This window comes from Coregonus clupeaformis, unplaced genomic scaffold (assembly GCF_020615455.1).
Source record: "Coregonus clupeaformis isolate EN_2021a unplaced genomic scaffold, ASM2061545v1 scaf1223, whole genome shotgun sequence".
NCBI lineage: Eukaryota > Metazoa > Chordata > Actinopteri > Salmoniformes > Salmonidae > Coregonus > Coregonus clupeaformis.
The window spans coordinates 22,199-31,353 of NW_025534677.1; positions in this window are offsets into that span (position 1 = coordinate 22,199).

The window sequence follows — 9,155 nt, forward strand, 5'->3', positions numbered from 1 at the left end:
CTCCATTTTAGGGAACCAAAAGTATTTGGACAAATTCACTTACAGTGCATTAAGAATGTTTTCAGACATGATTTGGAATGGCACACACGTGTCTATATAAGGGCCAACAGTTGACAGTGCAAGTCAGAGCAAACACCAAGCCATGAGGTCGACGGAATTGGCCGTAGAGCTCTGAGACAGGATTGTGTCGTGGCACAGATCTGGGGAAGGGTACAAAAACATTTCAGCAGCATTGAAGGTCCCCCAGAACACAGAGGCCTCCATCATTCTTAAATGGAAGAAGTTTGGAACCACAAAGACTCTCCCGAAACCTGGCCGCCCGACCAAACTGAACAATCGGGGGAGAAGGGCCTTGGTCAGGGAGGTGACCAAGGACCCAATGGTCACTCTGACAGAGCTCCAGAGTTCCTCTGTGGAGTTGGGAGAACCTTCCAGAAGGACAACCATCTCTGCAAAACTCCACCAATCAGACCATTAAGGTAGAGTGGCCAGACAGAAGCCAGTCCTCAGTAAAAGGCACATGACAGCCCGCTTCGAGTTTGCCAAAAGGCACCTAAAGGACTCTCAGACCATGAGAAACAAGATTCTCTGGTCTGATGAAACCAAGATTGAACTCTTTGGCCTTAATGCCAAGCGTTAAGTCTGGAGGAAACCTGGCCCATCCCTACGGTGAAGCAAGGTGGTGGCAGCAGCATGCTGTGTTGATGTTTTTCAGCAGCAGGGACTGGGAGACTCGTCATGATTAATGGAAAGATGAACGGAGCAGAGTACAGAGAGATCATTGATGAAAACCTGCTCCAGAGCACTCATTAAGCACACAGCCAAGACATTGTTGGAGTGTTTTCGGGAAAAGTCTCTGAATGTCCTTGATTGGCCCAGCCAGAGCCAGGACTTGAACCCTATCGACAATCTCTGGAGAGACCTGAAAATAGCTGTGTAGCGACGTTCCCCATCCGACCTGACAGAACTTCAGAGGATCTGCAGAGAAGAAATAGCGAAACTCCTCACACACAGGTGTGCCAAGCTTGTAGCGTCATACCCAAGAAGACTCAAGGCTGTAATCACTGCCAAAGGTGCTTCAACAAAGTACAGAGTAAAGTGTCTGAATACTTATGTAAATGTGATATTTCCGTTTTGTATAAACATTAATATATACATTTGCAAAAATATCTAAAAACCTGTTTTTGCTTTGTCATTATGGAGTATTGTGTGTATATTGAGGAGGGAAAAAACAATGTAATACATTTTAGAATGAGGTGTAACTTAACAAAATGACCAGTGGAAATATGTCCTTTGGACTGGAGTCCAAATTGGAGATTTTTTATTCCAACTACCGTGGCTTTGTGAGATGCGGTGTGGTTGAACTGATGATCTCCACATGTGTATTTCCCACTGTAAAGCATGGAGGAGAAGGTGTTATCATGTGGGGGTGCTTTGCTGGTGACGCTGTCTGTGATTTATTTAGAATTCAAGGCACACTTAACCAGCATGGCTACCACAGCATTCTGCAGTGATATGCCATCCCATCTGGTTTGGGCTTAGTGGGACTATCATTTGTTTTTCAACTGTTGCTGCATCAGATGACCTGGCCTCCACAATCCCCCGACCTCAACCCAATTGAGATGGTTTGGGATGAGTCGGACCGCAGAGTGAAGGAAAAGCAGCCAACAAGTGTTCAGCATATGTGGGAAGTCCTTCAAGACTGTTGGAAAAACATTCCAGGTGAAGTTGGTTGAGAGAATGCCAAGAGTGTGCAAAGCTGTCATCAAGGCAAAGGGTGGCTATTTGAAGAATCTCAAATATAAAATATTTGTTTAACACTTTTTGGGTTACTACATGATTCCATATGTGTTATTTCATAGTTTTGATGTCTTCAATATTATTCTACAATGTAGAAAATAGCAAAAATAAAAAATTAACTTCAATGAGTAGGTGTTCTAAAACTTTTGACCGGTAGTGTTTAGATACAATTTAAATAAATTCATTAGGCCCTAATCTATTTATTTCACATTACTGGCCAGGGGTGCACCCACTGGGGAGCCAGACCCAGCCAATCAGAATGAGTTTTTCCCCAAAAAAGAGCTTTATTACAGAAATAAATTATCCTCAGCACCCCACCCACCCTCCCTCAGATGATCCTGCAGGTGAAGAAGTCAGATGTGGAGGTCGTAGGCTGGCGTGGTTACACGTGGTCTGCGGTTGTGAGGCCGGTTGGACATACTGCAAAAATCCTTCAAACAACGGTGGAGGCAGCTTATTGTAGAGAAATGAACATTCAATTCTCTGTCAACAGGTCTGGTGGACATTCCTGCAGTCAGCATGCCAATTGCACGCTCCCTCAAAGCTTGAGACATCTGTAGCATTCTGTTGTATGACAAAACTGCACATTTTAACGTGGCCTTTTATTGTCCCCAGCACAAGGTGAACCTGTGTAATTATCATGCTCTTTAATCAGCTTCTTGATATGCCACACCTGTCAGGTGGATTATCTTGGCAAAGGAGAAATGCTCACTAACAGTGATGTTAACGAATTTATGCACAACATTTGAGAAAAATAAGCTTTTTGACATATGTAAAATGTCTGGGATTTTTTATTTTCCGCTCATGAAGCATGGGACCAACACTTTACATGTTGCGTTTATATTTTTGTTCAGTGTATATATATTTATACTCCGGACTATGCCAATGTTCATCCTAATATTTCAATATTTCTTAATTCCATTTTTTTACTTTTTAGATTTGTGTGTATTGTTTTGTATTGTTAGATATTACTGCACTGTTGGAGTTAGGAACACAAGCATTTTGCTACACCCGCAATAACATCTGCTAAATGTGTGTATTGTTAGGTTCTGAACAAACAGAGTAAAAACTGAAACATACAACTAGGAATAGCTAAAACCATGTTTCTTTACCCAGTGGGTCATACAGTTGCAAAAACAAAGCATGATTGGACAAGCACATATATTTATAACGTCCTACTTGACAGCCAACACATCTCTGTTGCTAGGCAGGAACTTAATTGATCCTCTCACTGGTGTAGTCATGGCCCTGCCTTGTGCTAGAACCTTTGTGGGTGTGGAAATGTATGTGTGTGAGATAGGACTGTAGTAGGAGAGTCGTTGTGGTGGTTCCCTCTGGCCCCCCTCCCAGTGGTTTCTTCTCACTTCATCTGATGACTTGACATCGAGCCTAATTCCTCGCTCCTCCCTAGTTCCGCAACTGGCATGCCTTGTCAAGAACTGAAACTAGACTTACACAACAAAACCCTTATTAATATTAAGATCTGTATTAATTTAAAGCCTGCAACCATTGACTCACAATGTGGGTTTCCACTGTGTATAAAAAAAATATTCACTCTAGCTATGTATGGTGTTTGTAGGTAGCTATGTTCTACAGGAAAGGAAGTGTTTAAACAAATTCACTTTCATTTCACAGTGTCAGTAATGATTATTTTAGAACATTTCTAAAGGTTCAACAGTGACAAGAAGAAGGGAAGTGTCTTTATGTAACAGGTCCTCTTTTAAAAAGCCTTCCCAATCTCATACATTTCTATGACTGCACTATATCACAAGTGGCATAAAACAAAACACTGCAATGCAATGTACAATCATTTACAATTCTAAATGATAATTAAAGCTTAATTAAAGGTTAAAATAACGATATCAAATATGTTCAACTGTAAGCAGTATTACATCATCATTAGCAGTTATGTCATAATGTAATCCCACTGTGATCCACACTGTGACCATCATCTGGAGAGAGAGAGAGAGAGAGAGAGAGAGAGAGAGAGAGAGAGAGAGAGAGAGAGAGAGAGAGAGAGAGAGAGAGAGAGAGAGAGAGAGAGAGAGAGAGAGAGAGAGAGAGAGAGAGAGAGCAAGCATTAAACAGAATAAAATGAGAAACGTAGACCTTAATTAAAAAGGTACAATGCACGGTTACCGATTTTGTGCTTGAGAACGGGTTTTCTTCTTGTAAAACCAGTATGATCCCAGACAGACTGTCAGCAGAATGAAGACTTCAAGAAGTTGGAAATGAACAATCACATTTACCCCTGGCCCTGTTAAAAAAAGGGAAGACGAATGAACAGAAAATTAATATAATCTGTGAAAATGACAACATTAAACATACATTCACATGAGGTGATTTCCTGGTTGATGGTTTGATTGTTGATGTCATTTTTCAACGTGGGCCTACTGGCTGTTCCAGCCTCAACACCCTGTATTGTCAGCTGCATTTACCTACTGATATATTTATCTCGTTGGATAAGGTGCAGTTGACATACAGTGAGGTCAAAAAGTATTTGGACAGCACTTAGGATTTGAAATGATACAATGACTATGAAGTTAAAGTGCAGACTGACAGCTCTAATGTGAGGGTATTTACAGTACGTCCATATCGGGTGAATCATTTAGAAATTACAGCACTTTTTGTACATAGTCCCTCCATTTTAGGGAACCAAAAGTATTTGGACAAATTCACTTACAGTGCATTAAGAAAGTATTCAGACGCCTTCACTTTTTCCATATTTTGTGACGTTACAGCCTTATTCTAAAAAAAAAGTACATATTCTTTTCCCCCTCATCAATCGATACAAAATACCCCATCATGGAAAAACAAAAACAGGTTTTTAGAATTTTTTTTGCAAATGTATAAAAAATAAAACACCGAAATACCTTATTTACATAAGTATTCAGACACTTTGCTATGAGACTAGAAATTGAGCTCAGGTGCATCCTGTTTCCATTGATCATTCTTGAGATGTTTCTACAACGTGATTGGAGTCCACCTGTGGTAAATTCAATTGATTGGACATGATTTGGAATGGTACACACGTGTCTATATAAGGGTCAACAGTTGACAGTGCATGTCAGAGCAAACACCAAGCCTTGAGGTCGACGGAATTGGCCGTAGAGCTCTGAGACAGGATTGTGTCGCGGAACAGATCTGGGGAAGGGTACAAAAACATTTCAGCAGCATTGAAGGTCCCCCAGAACACAGTGGCCTCCATCATTCTTAAATGGAAGAAGTTTGGAACCACCAAGACTCTTCCAAGAGCTGGCTGCCCGCTCAAACTGAACAATCGAAGGAGAAGGGCCATGGTCAGGGAGGTGACCAAGAACCCGATGGTCACTCTGACAGAGCTCCAGAGTTCCTCTGTGGAGATGGGAGAACCTTCCAGAAGGACAACCATCTCTGCAGCACTCCACCAATCAAGCCTTTATGGTAGAGTGGCCAGACAGAAGCCAGTCCTCAGTAAAAGGCACATGACAGCCCGCTTCGATTTGCCAAAAGGCACCTAAAGGACTCTCAGACCATGAGAAACAAGATTCTCTGGTCTGATAAACCAAGATTGAACTCTTTGGCTTGAATGCCAAGCGTTAAGTCTGGAGGAAACCTGGCACCATCCCTACGGTGAAACAAGGTGGTGGCAGCAGCATGCTGTGTTGATTTTTTTCAGCAGCAGGGACTGGGTGACTCGTCATGATTGATGGAAAGATGAATTAAGCAAAGTACAGAGAGATACTTGATGAAAGCCTGCTCCAGAGCACTCAGGACCTCAGACTGGGGCAATGGTTCACCTTCCAACAGTACAATGACCTTAAGCACACAGACAAGACAATGTTGGAGTGGTTTCGGGAAAAGTCTCTGAATGTCCTTGATTGGCCCAGCCAGAGCCCGGACTTGAACCCTATCGACAATCTCTGGAGAGACCTGAAAATAGCTGTGTAGCAACGTTCCCCATCCGACCTGACAGAACTTCAGAGGATCTGCAGAGAAGAAAGAGCGAAACTCCTCAAACACAGGTGTGCCAAGCTTGTAGTGTCATACCCAAGAAGACTCAAGGCTGTAATCACTGCCAAAGGTGCTTCAACAAAGTACAGAGCAAAGTGTCTGAATACTTATGTAAATGTGATATTTCCGTTTTGTATAAATATTAATATATACATTTGCAAAAATATCTAAAAACCTGTTTTTGCTTTGTCATTATGGAGTATTGTGTGCATATTGAGGAGGGAAAAAACAATGTAATACATTTTAGAATAAGCTGTAACTTAACAAAATGACCAGTGGAAATATGTCCTTTGGACTGGAGTCCAAATTGGAGATTTTTTATTCCAACTACCGTGGCTTTGTGAGACGCGGTGTGGTTGAACTGATGATCTCCACATGTGTATTTCCCACTGTAAAGCATGGAGGAGAAGGTGTTATCATGTGGGGGTGCTTTGCTGGTGACGCTGTCTGTGATTTATTTAGAATTCAAGGCACACTTAACCAGCATGGCTACCACAGCATTCTGCAGTGATATGCCATCCCATCTGGTTTGGGCTTAGTGGGACTATCATTTGTTTTTCAACTGTTGCTGCATCAGATGACCTGGCCTCCACAATCCCCCCGACCTCAACCCAATTGAGATGGTTTGGGATGAGTCGGACCGCAGAGTGAAGGAAAAGCAGCCAACAAGTGTTCAGCATATGTGGGAAGTCCTTCAAGACTGTTGGAAAAACATTCCAGGTGAAGTTGGTTGAGAGAATGCCAAGAGTGTGCAAAGCTGTCATCAAGGCAAAGGGTGGCTATTTGAAGAATCTCAAATATAAAATATTTGTTTAACACTTTTGGGTTACTACATGATTCCATATGTGTTATTTCATAGTTTTGATGTCTTCAATATTATTCTACAATGTAGAAAATAGCAAAAATAAAAAATTAACTTGAATGAGTAGGTGTTCTAAAACTTTTGACTGGTAGTGTTTAGATACAATTTAAATAAATTCATTAGGCCCTAATCTATTTATTTCACATTACTGGCCAGGGGTGCACCCACTGGGGAGCCAGACCCAGCCAATCAGAATGAGTTTTTCCCCAAAAAAGAGCTTTATTACAGAAATAAATTCTCCTCAGCACCCCACCCGCCCTCCCTCAGATGATCCTGCAGGTGAAGAAGTCAGATGTGGAGGTCCTAGGCTGGCGTGGTTACACGTGGTCTGCGGTTGTGAGGCCGGTTGGACATACTGCAAAAATCCTTCAAACAACGGTGGAGGCAGCTTATTGTAGAGAAATGAACATTCAATTCTCTGTCAACAGGTCTGGTGGACATTCCTGCAGTCAGCATGCCAATTGCACGCTCCCTCAAAGCTTGAGACATCTGTAGCATTCTGTTGTGTGACAAAACTGCACATTTTAACGTGGCCTTTTATTGACCCCAGCACAGGGTGAACCTGTGTAATGATAATGCTGTTTAATCAGCTTCTTGATATGCCCACCTCTCAGGTGGATGGATTATCTTGGCAAAGGAGAAATGCTCACTAACAGCAATGTAAACAAATTTATGCACAACATTTGAGAAAAATACGTTTTTTATGTGTACTGTATGTATAATGCCTGGGATTTTTTATTTCCGCTCATGAAACATGGGACCAACACTTTACATGTTGCATTTATATTTTTGTTCAGTGTATATATATTTATACTGACTCCGCCAATGTTTATCCTAATATTTCAATATTTCTTAATTCCATTTTTTTACTTTTTAGATTTGTGTGTATTGTTTTGTATTGTTAGATATTACTGCACTGTTGGAGTTAGGAACACAAGCATTTTGCTACACCCGCAATAACATCTACTAAATATGTGTATTGTTAGGTTCTGAACAAACAGAGTAAAAATTGAAACGGACAACTAGGAATAGCTAAAACCATGTTTATTCACCTAGTGTGTCATACAGTTTCAAATACAAAGCATGATTGGACAAGCATATATATTTATAACGTCCTACTCGACCGCCAATACATTTCTGTTGCTAGGCAGGAACTTAATTGATCCTCTCACTGGTGTAGTCATGGCCCTGCCTGGTGCTAGAACCTTCGTGGGCATGGAAATGTATGTGTGTGAGATAGGACTGTAGTAGGAGAGTCGTTGTGGTGGGCCCCTCTGGCCCCCCTCCCAGAGGTTTCTTCTCACTTCATCTGTTGACTTGACCTCGAGCCAAATTCCTCACTCCTCCCTAGTTCCACAGCTGGCATGCCTTATCAAGAACTGAAACTAGACTGTTGCCCTTTGCCTCCCTCCTTAGAAACAGAATATGAACTTTCTGCGCTTGCCCTTGTCTCACTCAATAACTTTACACACACCAAATTCCTATCAACCCTTAATTGACCCCAACATATACAGTCCTTATACATGTAAAGTAATTAATAAGTGATAGTATGATAACATTAATAAGTATATTTCTAGCTAGAATCCAACCGTATGCAACCAATAACATTCGATTTTATATGGACTGTGTTTATTACTGCTCATTACTGTAGTATCAGAGAAGACAGGCACAACTTTTGCTTGTTTTTAAAAAACAGGATTGTTTTTTCAAATTGCAATTTCCCATCACACAGCGGCATTCACAATGAAGCATGACAAGTGATTCCACTGCATATTACTCAACATTACATTATGTCATCAACACTTTGTTAGCAACATCATTATCTTTATTTCTCAACATCCTCTTCTCAATTTGTTATTTTAGCTTAATTTATTTTGATTGAGACTGACATATGGTGAAATTATATAAGCTTTACTTTAAGTTAATCAGAGGAGCTAACCAAATATGGAAATCATGTGACTCAAACAGGAAATACATCAGCAACTTTAACCCCCCAAAAACCAGAGATGTTGAAAGGTTCAGGGGAAGAAAAAAATATATTCTGATGCCGTGAAAAGATATGGCAATGTATCTCAGAATTGTTTTACAACATAAACTTATTATTAAACTTGTTCAAAAGATTAATAACAATCGCTAAAAATAGAATATTCAGTTATTTGCTGTACAGGTACTGTAAATGATGATTATTATTATTATTATTAAGGTTATGGTCTTCTGAGATACAAACAGGTATACAACAAAGCAGATAACTATACAATTACAGCGCCTTCAGAAAGTATTCATACCCCTTGACTTATTCCACACTTTGTTGTGTTACAGCCTGAATTCAAAATACATTAAATCATGTTTTTTTCTCTCTCACTCATCTATCCCAATATATGTTTTTAGAAATTGTTGCACATTTTTGAAAATGCAATACAGAAATATTTAATTTATTATTCACACTCCTGTAGTCACACCCCTGTCAATACATGTTAGAATCACCTTTGGCAGTGATTAC